General features: G+C 43.9%; 1 protein-coding gene across 3 annotated transcripts in view; it reads right to left on the bottom strand.

The window, feature by feature from the left end:
• Positions 1 to 18,399, bottom strand: part of Sgsm3 (small G protein signaling modulator 3) — a 36,353-nt gene extending 17,954 nt beyond the window's left edge. For all 3 annotated transcript variants that reach the window (XM_052161255.1, XM_052161253.1, XM_052161254.1), the window contains exon 1: positions 18,324 to 18,399. The gene's annotated coding sequence lies outside the window, so the exon portion shown is untranslated. The remainder of the gene's footprint in view (positions 1 to 18,323) is intronic.
• Positions 18,400 to 19,186: the final 787 nt, after the last annotated feature.

The raw sequence follows: 19,186 nt of genomic DNA, 5'->3' as shown, positions 1-19,186 counted from the left end.
TTCTCTTCTACCTTTACAAGGGTCCTGGGAACCAAACTTGGAAGACATTTTAAAAGAAATTAACAAAGCCGGGCGGTGGTGGCGCATGCCTGTAATCCCAGCACTTGGGAGGCAGAGGCAGGCGGATTTCTGAGTTCAAGGCTAGCCTGGTCTACAGAGCGAGTTCCAGGACAGCCAGGGCTACACAGAGAAACCCTGTCTCAAAAAAACAAAAAAAACAAAAAAAAAAAAAAAAAAAAAAGAAAGAAATTAACAGCTGACAAGCTGGCTCAGCAGGCAAGGCCCTTGCCACAACCCTCAGGACCCACAAGGCAGGAGAATGATTTCTGGCTAGGCAATGGTAGTGTACACCTTGATCCCTGCGCTCTAGAGGCAGTGGCAGGAAGATCTCTAGGTTCCAGGCCAGCCTGGTCTACAGAGTGAAATCTAGGACAGCCAGGGATACACAGAGAAACCCTGTCTGGAAAAACAAAAAAAGAGAGTGATCCTCTGATTTCCACTTGCTTCACCCATCTACATACATAGAAAAAATAAATATACATATCTTAAAGAAGAAGTTAAGGTCTGGGATGTAGCTCGGGGTTTCCAGGGCTCAATCTCCAGCGCACATAAATAAGGTGTGCCGGTACACAACTGTAATGTCAGCATTCTGAGTCAGAGGCAAGGGCTTTAGAGCAAGAGCCTGTCTCTAAATAAGAAAACAAAACAAATGAAATTTACACGTCTTACTTAGGAAGAACTTGTATTTTTAAATCTGCTTCTGTGTTAGAGACATTACTCAGAATTCAAGATTGAGTTAATAGCACTAATGATATTAAAGATAATGTGCTGCCCCTTGAAGCAAGACAACTGACTTGATGATCTACACCTGCATTTTTATTATAATTACAACACAGTGAAAAAATTCTGTGATGATTACTTTTAATTGTCAACTTGACACAATCTAGGATTACCTGGAAGGGAGTCTCAATGAGGAACAGTCTAAATCAAGTTGACCTGTGGCCATTACTGTGAGAAATTTCACTTCGGTTCATTAAGGTGTCTCATTATATAAGGTGGAAATAATAATCAAAGAGACCTGATGCTCACTTTGGGCCTCCATACATGCATACTTGCACGTGTATACACACATATGTGTACTACACAGAGATACATACACAAAAAAGAAAAAACTTGAAAAATATTTCTCTGAGCCATCTCTTCAGTCCCCTTAAAGGATATCTTGATCAGCAGATCTTAAACTACTGAGTGTTGACATCACTTCTCTGATGCTGCTTCTGCTGGGTCTGGGAAGGAAAACACAGACCTGGGAGTCTGAATTCCCCATTGGACAGCCTTTTAAATTCTAATTCAGATGGGACCTCTAACAAACACTTTCTGATTCTTATGTTCATCTACCTCCTTCTTTTGAAAGAACCAATCCTTGACAGATGCTCCTAATATTTCCTGCTTCATACTGTTTATGTACATGTCTGTCCTATAGCAGTACCTGACCCAGAATCTGATATAGGGCAGGTGTTGACTGGAGGATAATAGCCTAGTAGCTCCTAATGTGCTCCTAATGTGCCACATGAATACTCTCTTCAGATCCTATGCCTTGGCTCCCTGCTTACAATACTCTTTCATCTGCTTATTCCTTCTTCAGTGCTCAAGCATTAGCTTCTTTCCCTCTGCCTCAGTTTGTGACTGCTTGTCTTAGTTGGGGTTTCTATTGCTGTTATGAAACACTATGACCAAAAACAACTTGAGGAAGAAGAGGTTTATTTCACTTACACGTCCAGGAAACAGTTCATCACTAAAGGAAGTCAGGGCAGGAACCTGGAGGCAGAAGCTGACGCACAGGCCATGGAGAAGTGCTGCTTCTTGCCTTTCTCTTTATGGCTTGCCCAGCCTGTTGTAGAATCTAGGACCACCAGCCCAGAGGTGGCACCCACCTACAATGGGAAGGACCCTCCCACATCACTAATTAAGAAAATGAGAAAAAAATATGCCCTACAAACTTACAGTCTAATCTTATACAGGCATTTGAAGCTGGCTCCTCTCAAATGACTCTAGTTTGAGTCAAGGTGACATAAAACTAGCCAGCACAGTGTTCCTCTATGTTCCTAATCAACCTGTCCAGACATACTTAATAGCTGCCATTCACTGCAAGCTTTCTCCATGCCAAGAGCACTAATAAAAAGAGTTAGATCAAAGCCAGGCAGAGTAGTGCACACTTTTAATCCCAGCACTAGGGAGGCAGAGTCAGACGCAACATCTGTCAGTAGAAGCCATACTGGTCTACACAATGAGTTCTAGGACAGCCAAAACAATGCAGAGAGACCCTATCTCAAAACAATGTAAAAGCATGCTAAAAACAGGGCATTCATTTCACATAAAATAGAAGGCAAGGTAAACTTGGCAGTAGGTACAGTTTTACTTAATACTCTTGTATCTTTTTGATATGTGTGTGTGTGTGTGTATGTAGTATTTGCGTGTGTCTGTCAGGGACACACGTGTATCTGCGTCAATGCCAAGTATTTTTCTCTATTGCTTTTCACTTTTTAAGGTTTAATTTTATGTACATGGGTATTTTGCCTATACATATATCTATATATCATGTGCATACAGTGGTACCTTTAGAGGCCAGAAAAGTTGTACCAGATACCCTGGTACAGGGGTTAGATAGATGGTTCTGAGCCACCATGTGAGTACTAGGAATTGAATCCAGATCCTCTGGAAGAGCAGCCAGTGCTCATCACCTCCCTCCTCCTGTTTTTGAAATAGGGTCCCTCTAACCCTGGAGTTCACCAATTCAGCAAGACCAGTTGGGCAGCAAGGCCAGAGACCCTCCTGTCACTGCTTCCCCAGCAAGGGTTACAGGTACAAAGTTTTGCCTGGCTTTTTAAGTGTGTGCTGGCAACCTGAACTTGCATTATGCTTGCAGAGAAAACAGTGAGTTATCCCTCCAGTCTGATTCAGCTAGCATATACAGGCACAGATCGATAATCCCAGTACTGGGGAGGCTGAGGAAGGAAGGAAGACCAAGAGTCTGAAGCTATTTAGGTCTATGTAGTAAATTTGAGGCCAGTCTGGGTTACAATAATAATGATTTAAAAAAAAAAAAACCCAGGGATTGGAAAGATGTTTCAACTGTTAAAGATGTTTCAACTGCTTTTCTAGAGAACCTGGGTTTGATTCCCAGACCTATGTGGTGGCTCACAACCATCTGTAAACTTCTGTTCCAGGGAATCCAATGACCTCTTGGACCTCTGAGGACACCAGATATGCACAAGGCACATAGACATACAAGCAGATAAAAAATTCATACATATAAAATTAAAACAAGCCGGGTGGTGGTGGTGGCGCATGCCTGTAATCCCAGCACTCTGGGAGGCAGAGGCAGGCGGATTTCTGAGTTCAAAGCCAGCCTGGTCTACAGAGTCAGTTCCAGGACAGGCAAGGCTATACAGAGAAACCCTGTCTCGAAAAAACCAAATCCAAAAAAAAAAAAAAAAAAAGTTAAAACAAAAAATTTTGAGACAATATTTCTCTGTATAGCACTGGCTGTCCTGGAACTCTCTTTGATATCAGGCTGGCCTTGAACTCACAGAGATGCAACTGCTTCTGCCTTCCAAGTGCTGGAACCAAAGGTGTACATCACTATACACAACAATAAAATCATATTTTAAAAATAAAATAAAGGGGCTGGAGAGATAGCTCAGCAGTTAAGAGCACTGACTGATCTTCCAAAGGTCCTGAGTTCAATTCCCAGCAACCACATGGTGGCTCACAACCATCTGCAATGGGATCTAACTCCCTCTTATGGAGTGTCTGAAGACAGCAACAGTGTACTCAAATACATACATACATACATACATACATACATACATACATACATACATACATTTTTTTAAAAATTAAAAATAAATAAAATAAAAGCCAGGCAGTGGTGGTGCATGCCTGTAATCCCAGTACTTGGGAGGCAGAGCCAGGTGGATTTCTGAGTTCAAGGCTAGCCTAGTCTACAGAGTGAGTTCCAGGACAGCCAGGGCTATACAGAGAAACCCTGTCTCAAAAAAACCAAAAAATTAAAAAATAAAAAAATTTAAAATATCAAAAGGGAAGGCTTGAAAAGTAGCTTTAATCAGTAAAGCACTTCAAAGCAAGCACCAGGCCTGAGTTTAGATTCCCAGAACCTGTATAAAACCAGATACAGAAACACCTGTCACCCCACAGCTTTCCTAGCCTTTTGAAGCTGTCCTTCCCTCCTTTTTTTTTTTTCTTAGTTTTCCAAGACAGGGTTTCTCCATGTACCTCTGGCTGTCATGGAACTCCCTCTGTGGACCAGGCTAGCTTTGAACTTACACAGATCCACCTGCCTTTGACCCCCGAGGGTATGCCACCACGCCTGGCTGAAAGTATTTTTTCTTATAACCTAATGCTAAAAAGAAGCCAATATTTCCCGTCATCAACATCATTAACAATCATCCTGGGAGGACCTCTGCTTTGTCCTCCTTCCACTCTTTCAACCTTTTTGCTTTTTTTTTTTCCTTCAAAAAAACAAAATCAAAAAAGTTAAATTGCGGGGCTGGAGAGATGGCTCAGCGGTTAAGAGCACTGTCTGCTCTTCCAGAGGTCCTGAGTTCAAGTCCCAGCAACCACATGGTGGCTCACAACCATCCGTAATGAGATCTGACGCCCTCTTCTGGTGTGTCTGAAGACAGCTACAGTGTATTTACATATAATAAATAAATTTTAAAAAAAAATGTTAAATTGCCAGGCATGGTAGTATAACACCTTCAATTCCAGTATACAGTGTCAGTTAAGGCCAGCCTGGTTTACATAGTGAGTTTTAGGACAGCCAGGGCTATGTGAAGAAATCAAGGGGCAGCTGGTGTGTGTGTGTAAATGTGTTGACTATTGGCTCTGCTACCTACCTGTCTCTCAACATGCACTGCCGCAGTGTATTTCCCCAGATACTGAAGCCTGTTCCCACCCTCTCAGAGCTTAGTGCTTAATGAAGCCTTCATATAGGGACCGTTTCTGCTAACCTTCTAGAACTGGTCCCCTCCCAAACACCCCACTGACACTTGTTGAAACATGATTATTCCATCACCTTTTACATCCCCCGGTGTGGACATCTGAGGTGATCTCCCACTTCTCAGTAGAGCCTCCCATAACCAGCACCAGCAGAACAAAGCAGCTTCCTCACTCACTTCCCCTCCAGCTCCTGCTCCTACAGGTTTGCGACTGGGCTCCTGTCCCTTCCTTAAGTCAATATTTCCTTTGTGACCAGGGATAGAATGTTCTTTTAGGCCAGAGAGGTGTGGCAATGTAATACAGAACACACACTGGGCAAACACAAACCAGGCAGAGAGCAACCTCCCTTGGAGCAGCATGCTAAGGAACAGGCTGCCACTTCCTGCTCAGTAGCCAAGAGAATGCAGCCCTCCTGTGAGAGCCCACTCAGCTCACAACCCTCATGTCTCTAAGGCCTTCGAGTCTCTCCAAGGATCATTGAAGGAGTCAGGGTTACTAGGATGAAGGATTCAGCAGGATGATGAGGAGGCTTAATAGGGGGGAGGAGTATAGGGGTTAGGTGAGTGTGGCTAGGCGGCGTGGGGGAAGGTGTCCAGGCGGGCCCTTGCCTGGGCACCTCTGCCCCTGAGGGACCACACACACACACACAGACATGGTATAGAATAGAGTTTATTCAGAATAGGGGATGGGAGTTAGTGGTAGAGAGAGAGAGGTAGAGAGAGGTAGAGAGAGAGAGAGAGAGAGAGAGAGAGAGAGAGAGGAGGGAGAGAGAGTGGAGGCCGGCCATGACCACGTGGAGGGGGGGGGAAGAGCCCCAGGGGCAGAGAGGTGAGAGTATGTGGGAGAGTGGTGAGCAAAAGAGAGAGAGGAGGGGCAAGTAGCCCCTCTTATAGTGGGCCAGATCTCTGGGGTGGGGCATACCTGGCCATTGCCAGGTAGGTGTGGGGTGGAGCTTAGACAAAACCCCAACAATCATTCCTCTAATACTTACAGCTTGATAGTATCCAGCTGGTAATGAGGGATGCCAAAGCAAGGTACCTGCATAGCCCTACCACTGAGTGAAAATGAAATGTGTTACCTACCTGAAACTCAACATTCAGATAGCCCTAAAAAACAGCTGGAAGTTTTTGAGGACAATAAAGTTCCTTAATGACTCACTAGGGAAAAGTCCACTGAGAAATCTTTATTTTAAATTTATAATAAGATAAGGAGTCTGGTAATGTATGATCCCAATTCCACAGAGAAACAATCTATGGTGAATAAGCTGGTAATGACCCCAGTATGTTAGAGGTGGGGGCAGAGAGATCAGAAACTCGAGATCATCTTTAGTTAAATTCTAGGCCAGCATGAGACAGACATATATAGTACTCTTTCTAAAACAGACAGATGAAAATAAACTAAAAATACAAACTGGCTCTGGGGGTGTAGTAGGGGTGGGTGTGTGGCTCAGTCATTAGTGTCTGCTACACAAGCATGAGGACCTGAATCTGGACCTCCTGCGCTCTTGTAGAAAGCTAGATGTGACACTGCTCACCTTATTATTATTTTGCAGGCCTGCCTTCCATAATATCTTAAGACTTTTTGTAACAGTTCTGTACATTTCATATTTGGTATGTGTGATTTAAGCAATCAGGCTGAGGGTTGGAACAGCACTCTGGGAAGAGTGCTTTCCTAACATGCATGGTTCCACCCCCAGCACTACAGAATAAATAAAAACCATCATACCATATACTTAACTATTCCACTTTAGGAACAACATCACTACTTTCCTAAACTTTCCTGCCTTTGCTAGCTCATGTACGTGCCTCTCGTTGCTTCTTCTATTCATGCTTTTGAACAATCCACATTGAACAAACCATGGATCAACCCACATTAATTTTCACTGTTGTGCAAAGTGTCACCATGCATCTGATTTGCCTTGTTTCTGTTGTTTGAGGCAGTGTCACACTATGCAGCCCAGGCTGTCCTGGAGCCCGGTGGCCCAACCTGGCTGGAACTAGTGGTAACACTACTCAGCTAAGTGCTACTTACATGTGTGAGGGACATGCCCAGTCTGCTTAACTTTGTATTATATTTCATCTGAGGCTAATTCAAACTCCTCATAATTCTGATGACCTCTGGGTCATGGCCTAAGGGAGTTGAACTCCATTGCAATTGGGCTAACAGGGTAGCTATATGATGGTGGACAAGGCACTGTGTCCCATCTTTAGCACTGCAAAAAAGCAAAACAATAAAAGTATGTCAGGGGGAGAGGTGGACTGGAGACATGGCTCAGTAGCTGTGCTAGCTAGTTTTATGTCTACTTGACACAAGCTGTAGACATCTGAGAGGAGGGAATCTCAACTGAGAAAATGCCACCAGAAAATCAGGCTGTAAGCAGACAAGCCAGCAGGGCATTTTCTTAGTGACATATTGGGGGCAGGGGGCCCCAGCACAATGCATTGTGAGTGGTGCCATCCCTGGTCTGGTGGTCCTGGGTTCTATAAGAAAGCAGGCTGAGCAAACCATGAGTATCAAGCCAGTAGGCAGCACCCTCCATGGCTTCTACATTAGCTCCTGCCTTCTGCCCTGTCTGACTTTCTGCTCTGGCTTCCTTCAGTGATTTATTATGATATGGAAGTGTAAGAGAAATAAAGCCTCTCCTTCCCAAGTTGCTTTGGTCATGGTAGTTCATCAAAGCAATAGTACCCCTAAGACAGTGGTTAAGAGCACTTGGTGCTCTTGCAGAGGACCCAGGTTTGATTCTTAGCACCCACACGGTAACTCACAACCAACGTAAGTCTACTTCCAAGGGATCCAACGCCCTCTTCTGACCTCTATGAGCTCTTTTTTTGTTGTTTTGTTTTTTGTTTTTTTTTGTTTTTGTTTTTTCAAGACAGGGTTTCTCTGTGTAGCCCTGGCTGTCCTGGAACTCACTCTGCAGACCAGATTGGCTTAGAACTCAGAAATCCACCTGCCTCTGCCTCCCAAGTGCTGTGATTACAGGCGTGCACTGCCACCACCCCCTGGCCTCTATGAGCTCTGGCATGCACAAGATACATATAACTTCACACATACACATAATTATAAATATATCTTTAATCCTGTTGTGTAGTCTTTTCATGTATTTTCTGTTTTCTCTTTCTTCTTCCCACTTAGAAAAATAAATTCTTCCTTTACTTGTCAACTCTTCTACCCACAGCAGTCGTTTGTGGTACTTACTGTCCTCCATTACTTTTAAGTCACTACATACACTCAGATCCCTTGAATCCTTAAATTAACAACAACAAAAAAATCAAAAAAACAAAAACAAAAATAACCAAAGTGACTGTCATTCAAGACTCTCATCTTTCAACCTTTTTTTAATGTTTTTATTTATTTATTTTTTTTCACGACAGGGTTTCTCTGTATAGCCTTTGCTGTTCTGGAAATCACTCTGTAGAAGAGGCTGGCCTCAAACTCACAGAGATTCCCCTGCCTCTGCCTCCCCAGCTTCACATTTTTTTTTATCTGCTCTACTGACTGACATATTTTTTAAAGCACTTGCCAATAAACTCACTCTTTTAACCTTTGTGGCTTGGCTTGCTTAACAACTAGACTGTAAGTCTGGAGAGATGGCTCAGAGGTTAAGAGCACTGACTGTTCTTCTAGAGGTTCTGAGTTCAATTCCCAGCAACCACATGGTGGCTCAGGACCATCTGTAATATATGTAATAATATCTATAATAATCCTCTGGCCTGCAGGCATACATGCAGCCAGAGTGCTGTATACATAATAAATAAAGCTTTAAAAAAATTAAAAACCCCAACTAGACTCTAGGGTTTCATTGCTTTCCTAGTTGTTTCATGGATGGAATCTTCTACCTGTGACCTGACTCTACCCTGTAGCACTGGACTCACTGAACCTTCCCCAGGTTCTCAGAATTTGTTTCCTAAAACTCTGAGGTGTTTTCTTCTCTACTTAGATGTTTCATTATTGGCTAAATCAGTCATGTTCTTTCCCCCCCATTGTTTTGGATCTATTCTTCTACAGTGGGAATTAATGGGTTTAACAATTAAAAGCACTGGCTGCTGCTGGATGGTGGTGGCGCACGCCTTTAATCCCAGCACTCGGGAGGCAGAGGCAGACAGATTTCTGAGTTCGAGGCCAGCCTGATCTACAGAGTGAGTTCCAGGACAGCCAGGGCTACACAGAGAAACCCTGTCTCGAAAAACCAAAAAAAAAAAAAAAAAAAAAAAAAAAAAAAGCACTGGCTGCTCTTGCAGAGAACCCAGATTTGATTCCCACCATCCACATGGAGGCTCAAAATTGTTGATACCTCCAGTTCCAAGGATCTGATATCCTTTTCTGTCCTCTAAGAGCATTAGGCACATACATAGAGCACACTCATACATATAAAATAATAAAAATAAGAATGTAGAATTTAGGGTGTCAGTGGGTCAAGGACACTTGCTGGCAACCCTGATGACCTTGTGTTTAATTTCCAGGACTTGTAGAAAAATAGATCTAACTCCTGCAAGTTGTCCTCTAACCTCTACACTTTGGGCATATACACACATAAACACAAACAACTGGTTGTTGTTTTTAACACTGGCATAGTAGTACATGTCTTTTTTTGTTTTGTTTTTTTTTCTTCAGATAGGGTCTATGTTGCCCAGGCTGTCCTATAACTCATTATACAGACCAGGTGGACCTCAAACTCACAGAAATCCATCCATCTCTGCCTCCTTGCCTCGAACCGTCCCGCCAGGGGGATTCAGACTGAGGAAAGGGCTTTGGTTTTCAGGAGAGACACAGGTTCAGCGAGTGACAAACAGAAACAACCACAGAGGCGGTTTGAATCTGAATGTATTTAGGAGCTCTAAAGTAAGGATTTTTATACACGAAGAGTTGGTATTACCATTTCAGAAGATGTATCCAGTGAAACAGGCACAATTATCATAACCATTTGGCACAAGAAATGCAAAATCAATCAGGTATAATTTTCCCATGTAACAGATTTAGAGGATCAATTTACAGATAACGTCAATCTTTCTGATTAGAATACAGAGTGACTTGTAGTTAACAGCAAACCTTCATAGAGAGTTTAAAGTTTCTTATACCCCCTGGGTCTTAATGAGTTTCCATGAGTGATCTTTATCTAACATTTAGCTTTTACCTTGTAAAAACTTCTTGACTTAATCAATGCTTTCTGTACCACACTGTCAGAGCCACCCTCATCTATATATGCATAGCCATATAAATTTGCATGTTGTTGGGAGGTTATAATTATGTAAATGACCATGAGGCAAAGTGTTGCAGTTCTTAGAAAGGAGTTTTGCAGCCCGTGACTCTACTTCAAAGAACGGATTACTGGCCAGGGCTATTAGGATCACCTTGTGAAAAGAGAAAAAGAGGAAATTGAGAGTAAAACAAATTGCTTTGAGAACTACGGCTCAGAATTATCCTCTAGCTAGAGTTCCATAGCTGTTCCCAGGAGACTTCCTCCCCTTGGAGTTAAATGCCTCAGCCTGTGGAACTTTTGTCACACAGAATCTATTGGGGTTGGTGGGGCACCTCCTGAGTACCGAGATATGCCAATCACATCAATAGCAAACACCTTTAATCCTAGCATTTAGGGGACAGAGGCAGGGTGCGTGCATGTGTGTGTATGTGTGTGTGTGTTTGAGTGTATACCACATGTATATGGGTACTACAGAGCCCAGAAAAGGGTATCAGAGCCCCTGGAGCTGGAGTTAACAGGCAAGTGCTGGAAAACAAACTTAGATTCTCTGGAAGAGCAGTCAGTGCTCTAACTGCTGAGCCATCTCTCTAGCCTTCCAGACTTATTTTTTTGAGATAGGGCCTGTCACTGAAGCTTACCTTTGGCTAAATTGGCTAGCCATCAAGCCCCAGGGATCTGCCTGTCACTGCTCCCCAGATGCCAGGGAAAGGGGGCAGTTACAGATGTATGCCACCTGTACTTGGTACATAGACATACATGTAGACAAAACACCCATACACATAAAAAATAATAATTTTAAAAAATCAAAGTCTCATATTGTAGCCAGGGTAGCCTCAAATTCATAGCAGTCTGCCTCAGTTTCCTAGTAAAGTGCTGGCAATACATGTGTGAGCTGCCACAACCTTCAATGAAGAACCTGGGAAAGACAAGCACTGAAAAAAAAATTGTTGATTTAATAAGTGAAGACCCCAAAGAATGGTAAACAGACAAAGGAGATTAATACAGGCCACAATAGATGTAAGCTACAGAGCCGAAGTCACTCTGTTAAGGACTACCAAGCAAGCCAGGCAGTGGTGGCACATGCTTTTAATCCCAACACTTGGAGGCAAAGACAGAGGCAGAGGCAGGCAGGCCTCTGTGAGTTTGAGGCTAGCTTGGGCTACAAAGTGAGTTCTAGGACATCCAGGGCTACACAGAGAAAACCTGTTCCAAAAAACAAAACAAAACAAAACAAAAAAAAAGAGGAAGAAGGTGGAAGGAGAGAGAGAGAAAGAAGGAGAGAGAGAGAGAGCGCAAGAGAGAGAGAGAGAGAGAGAGAGAGAGAGAGAGAGAGAGAGAGAGAGAGAGAGAGAGAGAGAGAGAGCAAACCAACCAGGCAATAGATCTTGGAGAAGACTTTTAAGAGTTTGCTACCAGCCAGGCAGTGGTGGTGCACGCCTGTAATCCCAGCACTTGGGAAGCAGAGGCAGGTGGATTTCTGAGTTTGAGGCCAGCCTGGTCTACAGAGTCAGTTCTAGGACAGCCAGGGCTATAAGAAACTCTGTCTCGAAAAAACCAAATCAAAAAAAAAAAAAATGGAGAGATGGTTCAGCAGTTAAGAGCACTGACTGCTCTTCCAGAGATCCTGAGTTCAAATCCCAGCAACCACATGGTAGCTCACAACCATCCATAATGAGATCTGACTCCCTCTTCTGGAGTGTCTGAATCTTCTTTTTTTTTTTTTTTTAAGAGTTTGCTACCAAAGAAAAACCAGGATAAGGCCAGGCATGGTGGCACGTGTATATAATCAACGCATGGCACAGGCCCCTGTGGAGGTAAAAGAACAACTCCACTCAACTGTCTCTTCTACATGGAACCAAACTCAGCTCATCAGGCCCGCGCCTGCTGAGCCAGCTCACCCGCCCTGTACAGCAATGTCGAGAGCATTAGAACTACATATGAGACTGCCTCAAAAAGGAGAAGGAAGAGAAATTGAATGCGGAAAAGGGATGAAAGTAGTGCTGGACTTTAACCTTATTCTCAAGTTACACAAGTTAAGGATATTTACTGATGGAACTCAAACATAAGAAATGGAAAATGACCTGCTGTTTCCTGTCGTTAGAATGTTAGCTAGAAGGCTAACTACACATCTAGGAAAAGCTAGGAACGCCCATGTTATTTTGTTAAGAAAAAAAATATTTTCATTTAAGCCTAATTGCAAATCATGCCTTTTCAGGTGCTGGGGAGATGGTTCAGGATGTAAGAGCACTGACTGCTCTTCCAGAGGTCCTGGGTTCAATTCCTAGCAACCCCATGGTGGCTCACACTATATCTGTAATGAGATCTGATGCCCTCTTCTGGAATGTCTGAAGACAGCTAGTGTTCTCACATAAAATAAATAAATGAACCTTAAAAAAAAATCATGCCTTTTCTAAGCGTTATTTTTATTATTGAGACTGGATCACCCCGATGTTGCCCAGGCTGGCCTGAAATTTTCTGGGTTCAATCTCCTGCCTCAGTCTCCATGGTAGATGGTAATCTGGTAATTAGTGCTTTCGATTTCAGTTTTCATGATCTCATTGAGAATCCATCTAATGAAAGCTAACCAACGAGTCAAAAGAAGCTAACCTAAAACACACATCCTTAGAGAAAACCACAAATATAAAGCTGGGCTCAGGGATGGCACACACCTGTAGTCCTAGTCCCAGGAGGCAAAAGCAGAAGGATCTTGAATTCAATCAAGGCCAGCCTGGACTATATAACAAGACCACATCTAAAACAAACAACAACAAAACACACATAAATATAGCCAGCCACAGTGACACACCTGTGATTTCTGCACCTAGAAGACAAAAGCAGGAAGATCACCTTTCAACACCACTCTTAGTGGTACAGTTACTTTGAGACCAGCCTAGGCTACAAGAGACTCTGTCTCAAACAGAACCTCACAAATACAGAATATATAACACAAATGTTTTAAAATGCAGAAAATGTAGAGCTGGATGCAAAAACACATGCCTTTACTGGGAATTGAACTCAAGACCTCTGGAAGAATAGGCAGTGCTCTTAACCACTGAGCCAACACATGCCTTTAATCCCAGCACTTAAGAGGCAAGAGCAATGGATCTCTGTGAGTTTGAAGCCAGCCTGGTCTACATGGCAAGTTCCAGCCAGCTAGAGTTATATGGAGACTCTGTCTCAAAAGAAAAAAAAAAGATCAAGTGGTTGTTGTACACGCCTTTACTCCCCAGCACTCAAGAGGCAGAGGCAGGCAGATCTCCGAATTTAAGGCTAGTCTTGTCTACAGAGTGAGTTCCAGGACAGCCAGGGCTACACAGAGAAACCCTGTTTCAGGGAGAAAAAGAAAGAGACAGAGATAGACAGAGGGAGAAAAAGAAAGAGACAGAAATAGACAGAGAGAGAAAGAGAGAGAGAGAAGGAAAGAAGAAAAAGGGGGCAGGAATATGAATATAGCCAGAAGAGAGATACAATGTTAGAAGACACAGATAAGCCGGGCGGTGGTGGCCCACGCCTGTAATCCCAGCACTCTGGGAGGCAGAGGCAGGCAGATTTCTGAGTTCGAGGCCAGCCTGGTCTACAGAGTGAGTTCCAGGACAGCCAGGGCTATATAGAGAAACCCTGTCTCGAAAAAACCAAAAAAAAAAAAAAAAAAAAAAAAACTAGAAGACACAGATAACAGCTAATGATGCCTAGTGAAAAGAGGTGAATGGGGCTGGAGAGATGGCTCAGAGGTTAAGAACACTGCTCTTCCGAAGGTCCTGAGTTCAAATCCCAGCAACCACATGGTGGCTTACAACCATCCGTAAAGAGATCTGATGCCCTCTTCTGGTTTGTCTCAAGACAGCTACAGTGTACTTAGATATAATAATAAATAAATCTTTAAAAAAAAAAGGTGAATGATTCATTTGTGAATGGTGACATAAGGCAATGGGCCTACATTTTCAAAATAGGAGTGATTTATTATATATGTAATATTTCAAATAACAGAGCTGCCAAAACAGCAGATAAGGTACACAGAAAACATAGCCTCATTATTTAGTCATATGCTACCACTACTGGCACTCTCTACCATGCTGAGCACAACAATCCCACAAAGCATTTAGCCTCCAAGTTGTCACTCACCTACTGCTGATCTAGAGAGGTAAGGTGGTGAATAAGACAAAGGCCCTACTTTCCAAGAGCTTATACTAAAAGCTGATATCACAAAGACGCATTTGTGACTCAGGTCCTAGTCTGTCAGACTCCAGAGCCTGCCCTTTATCTTTCAACCATATCACTTCTCACTGGAGGGGGATGGGGGTATGATTCTCCCTGAAATTATAGAGCCACACATGCAGGTTAATACTACTTCTAGAGCAAGGAATTATTTCTGTTAGTGGTCCAGTATCTTTCCCCAATTCCCAAGACTAAAGACTATTACATATGCATTTAAAATACAATACTGACACTTTCCAACTTTTTTCCCTAAAGTCTCAGGGCAAAACTTACAGAAGGTAGGAAACACAGTAGATATTCAATACAATTCATGAAGTTCATGAATACTCAATGAAGTTCATGAAGGTGAAAGCCAGATTGTATTACACTAAGGAGTAAATAAAAGAGAGGGACAGAGCCAGGTGGTGGTGGCGCACGCCTGTAAGCCCAGCACTATGGGAGGCAGAGGCAGGTGAATTTCTGAGTTTGAGGCCAGCCTGGTCTACAGAGTGAGTTCCAGGACAGCCAGGACTATACAGAGAAACCCTGTCTCCGGAGCTGGAGAGATGGCTCAGTAGTTAAGAGCACTGACTGCTCTTCCAAACATCCTGAGTTCAAATCCCAGCAACCACATAGTGGCTCACAACCATCCATTAATGAGATCTGACTCCCTCTTCTGGAGTGTCTGAAGACATCTACAATGTACTTACATACAATGAATAAATAAATCTTAAAAAAAAAAAAAAAGAAACCCTGTCTCGAAAAAACCAAATCCAAAAACAAAAACAAAAACAAAAACAAAAAACAAAAAACAAAAAACCAAAAGAGAGAGAGAGAGAGAGAGAATCTGAACCCCACCTTTGAGACAAGTTCATGTATCCCTGGATGACCCTGAAGTATCTATGTAGCTGACTAAACTCCTGATCCCTCTGTCTCCACCAGAGCTGGTATTGAACACGGGGTCTTGTACATAGAAGGTAATTAAGCCATATCTGCAATGATTTGAATATACTTGTTGATAGGACAATACAAAACACTGTCAAAAGAGAAGTGGTGGGCTGGAGAATGGCTCAGCAGTTAAGATCACTGACTGTTCTTCTAGAGGTCCTGAGTTCAATTCCCAGCAACCACATGGTGGCTCACAACCATCTGTAATGGGATCTAATGCACTCTTCTAGTGTGTGTCTGAAGACAGCTGCAGTGTGCTCGTATAAATAAAAATAAATCTTTTTTTTTAAGAGGAGTGGTGGTGCACATTTGGAAAGTAGAGGCAGGAAGATCCTGAGTTCTAGGCTACTCAGCAAGCATTATGGGAGTGGGGGAGAAACAGGGTTTTAGAACTAGATAGAGTTGACTAGAAGATGGCTGTGTCACAGTGCTTGTATGAAAATCATTTAACCTCTAAACCTTATTTACACATATGTAAAACAAAATAGTTTACTGAGACAGTTACAGTGTTTATTAGGGAAAAGAAATTCAATATTTCTGCAAATAGAAACCACACTCCTGTGTCTAACTTCTACCTAGCTGTCCTGTGCGGATTTCCTGTCCAAGTTTGTGTTATATGCAATGACAAACAGGATCTTTATTTCTCCTGTGTACCACCCTCTGTGCTATTCCCACTTCCTTATGACAGTCTGAGCCCATGAATGGCTGCTATGGAAAATTACTGCTGTTACCAGCTGAGTAACAGGCAGAGTCTGGAGAACACGCTGATGAAACTGATGTTAAGTCACCAAATCTACAAGGTTTTGGGCTGCTGCCACATCTTCATTGAGAACAAAGAAAATACAGAGAACATTTTGTCTGACTCTGAGCCAGTAGGATGCTCTTGCAGCCACTCCAGGCACAGGAAGACAGTCGTGTAACAGCAGAGATGGTCTCCGGAGTCACTTTCTCAGAACTTCCCCTGCTTCCATGGCAGGCTACCCAGTTCATCTTTCTGTCAATGTGACAAGTTCCCAAATTCACAAAGAGGGTCAATGTGTTTTTATGTGGCAGCAACGACTTGTTCACAGCCTTCTTCTTGCTAGGAATTAAGCAAAAGGTCTCACCACTTTAAACCAGCACTCTACCCAAGCCACATCAGGACTCCCCACGGTCTTATTAAATTTATGTTTATCCATGGGTCGTATCCACCAACCAAAACACCTCCCCTGTCCCATAGACCACAAACATCTGTGGTTAAAAAGGACAGAGAGTTGGATGTGTTGACACATGCTTTAATCCCAACATCCACGAGGCAGAGAAGCAGGAAGATCACTGAAGGTCAGCCTAGTCTACCCAGAAAGTTCCAGACTAGCCAGGCACAAACAACAGCAACAATCAGGGGTGGAGCCATAGCTCTACGGTTAAGAATGAACCCTGCTCTAGCAGAGAATCCAAATTTGGTTCCCCAGAACCCATAACAGTCTCACCACTGCTCTAGCTCCAAGGGATTGAAAGCCATTTTCTGCCCTTGCAGGTACTTACATGCACTCATGAACACATGAGCGTGTGTGTGTGTGTGTGTGTGTGTGTGTGCACACACACACACAGTTAAAAAAATAAATCTTAAACCAATCAACCAATCAATCAAACAAACAAAAACAAGATGAAATGATGATGAAGAAGCTACCTTAAGGATTTGGGGAGAGCTCAGTAGTGGACGCAGGCCCTGGGTTCCATATTGGATGATTAACAACAGCAGCAGCACACACACAGGTCATGGGAACAGAGTATGGGAAACTGATAATTAATGCTTGGAGTCAGAAGAGAACTGGAAACTAACAAAGGGATAAGGGGGATAAGAACTAGGAAATGTGTGTACCTTAAAACTTAGTCACGGGGGGGGGGGGGGGGGGGGGCTGGAGAGATGGCTCAGCAGGTAAAAGCACTGACCACTCTTCCAAAGGTCCTGAGTTCAAATCCCAGCAACCACATGGTGGCTCACAACCATCTGTAATGAGATCTGACCCCCTCTTCTGGTGTGTCTGAACACTGCAACAATGTACTTACATATAAAAAATAAATAAATAAATCTTTAAAAAAAAAACAACTTAGTCACCGACAGTCAGAAAAGCTACAAATAAAGAAGATGAAACTGAAAATTAGTCCAGTTAAAAATTTGAATTTGGAGGCTTGAGACTGCACACCTTTAATTCCAGCACTTGGAAAGCAGAGGCAGGCAGATCTTGTGAGTTTGAGGCCAGCCTGGGCTACAAACATGAATTTACCTAGAAAGATTTCTTTTAAGGAAACAGACAATACACCTCTTCCCCCCCCCCCCCAAGTCATCTCTAAATAGTCCACAAAACCCAAAAACAACAACGTAGCCTAAACAAAAAGAAAAACAAACAAACACACCATGGCCTATCATAAATTTCATATGTAGCATGAGACGAGAAAACGCGACACAATCTGTCACTGAAAAAGAAACTTTAAAGCATCTGTAGTCCTATTCCTGCCATATTAAAGCAGCCAGGATCCACACCTAAATCTCAGAGTAATTTCAGGAACTCTAACGGGAAGCACATGAGGCGATCCTGCCTCAGTTTCCCCGATGCTAACACTCACACTCGCGCTCAGACTCGGCCTAGACACTGAACCTGAGTCTTAAGAGAGAGCAGCCCAGTCGGCTCTGAGGAAGAGCTGCCGCCCGCCGAGACGCCGCGGCTGCCCCTCTGCAGGGACAGGAGTCTTGCGTCAGGCGCAGCTCTCCCGGTCGCCGGGAGCCGCCGGAGGGGGTGGGTCTGTCACGCGCGTCCCGGGTCGCCGCCGTGGGAGCAGCCGCGCAGCAGCAGCTCGGCGCCCCCGCCTCAGGTGGCGCCTTCCCCGCCGCTTTCCCCTCAGCCCGCACCCCGCGGCCTCCACCCCAGGGGGCGGGTGAGCGTCTGCCTCGCCGGGAGACTCGCGCCCCGCTCACCTGTTTCACGGCCACCTCAGCAGGTCCGGCTAGCCACTGACTCCTAGTCGGCACACAGCTGCCCTTCTGCGCACGCGCCAGCAGCAGAGCGAGCGGCCGCGGGGCATGCTGGGTGCTGTAGTTTTACGGAAACACTGGCCCACTCCAGGTTCCAGGCCTCCTTTTGGGAGATACCTCAGGCACCAGGTCCGTGATGCAAGCAAATCGAGGTTGTTTTGGAGCAGTCAGGATAGGGTTCAGTGCACAAGTCCAGAAACTGGTCTTCTCTTTCAGGCTCACAGAGCTGGCTTCTAGACCAGATTAAGCTAGATTTCCATCAGAAATCTAGCTTTCCCTGGGGAAAGCACTAATTGATTGAGGTCATGACTAAGAAGGAAGCAGTGTGTGGAACCTGAGGGCCTGCTTTTGAGTCACTCTTGACATTTTGTGCATCCATAGAAACCCGGAACTTAAGGTTTCAGTAAGAACTCAATGTGTATGGGAAACATTTAAACACAGTACCAAAGAACAATCCAGAAAGATGACAGCTGATGCTGTCACTGCTGGCCAGGAATCTAGTTTGAACCCCCCACCCCCCCCACCCCCGTCCCTCATTTCATAAAGGCTATCAACAGCTTCAACAGCATTAAAGGGACATCTGAGCCAGATCTGAAAAGACACTGAATGCGACCGACACGGGTTGATAGTGTTGGTTTGTGGTTCTGCCCAGGTGAATGAAGCAAAGACACAACACACAAGGAGAACTCAGTCATGACCTGGCTGTACAGCTTACAAAGCACATGAGAGGGTTCTTCACATCACTAAAGCACAAGAATGGACCGAAGGAAGAGTGAATGTTATCTTTCTCTGATATCACTGTTTCA

Source organism: Apodemus sylvaticus, chromosome 17 (genome assembly GCF_947179515.1).
Source record: "Apodemus sylvaticus chromosome 17, mApoSyl1.1, whole genome shotgun sequence".
NCBI classification, from domain to species: Eukaryota; Metazoa; Chordata; class Mammalia; order Rodentia; family Muridae; genus Apodemus; species Apodemus sylvaticus.
Note: the sequence above shows the minus strand (reverse complement) of the source record. Positions and strands in the feature narration are given on the sequence as shown.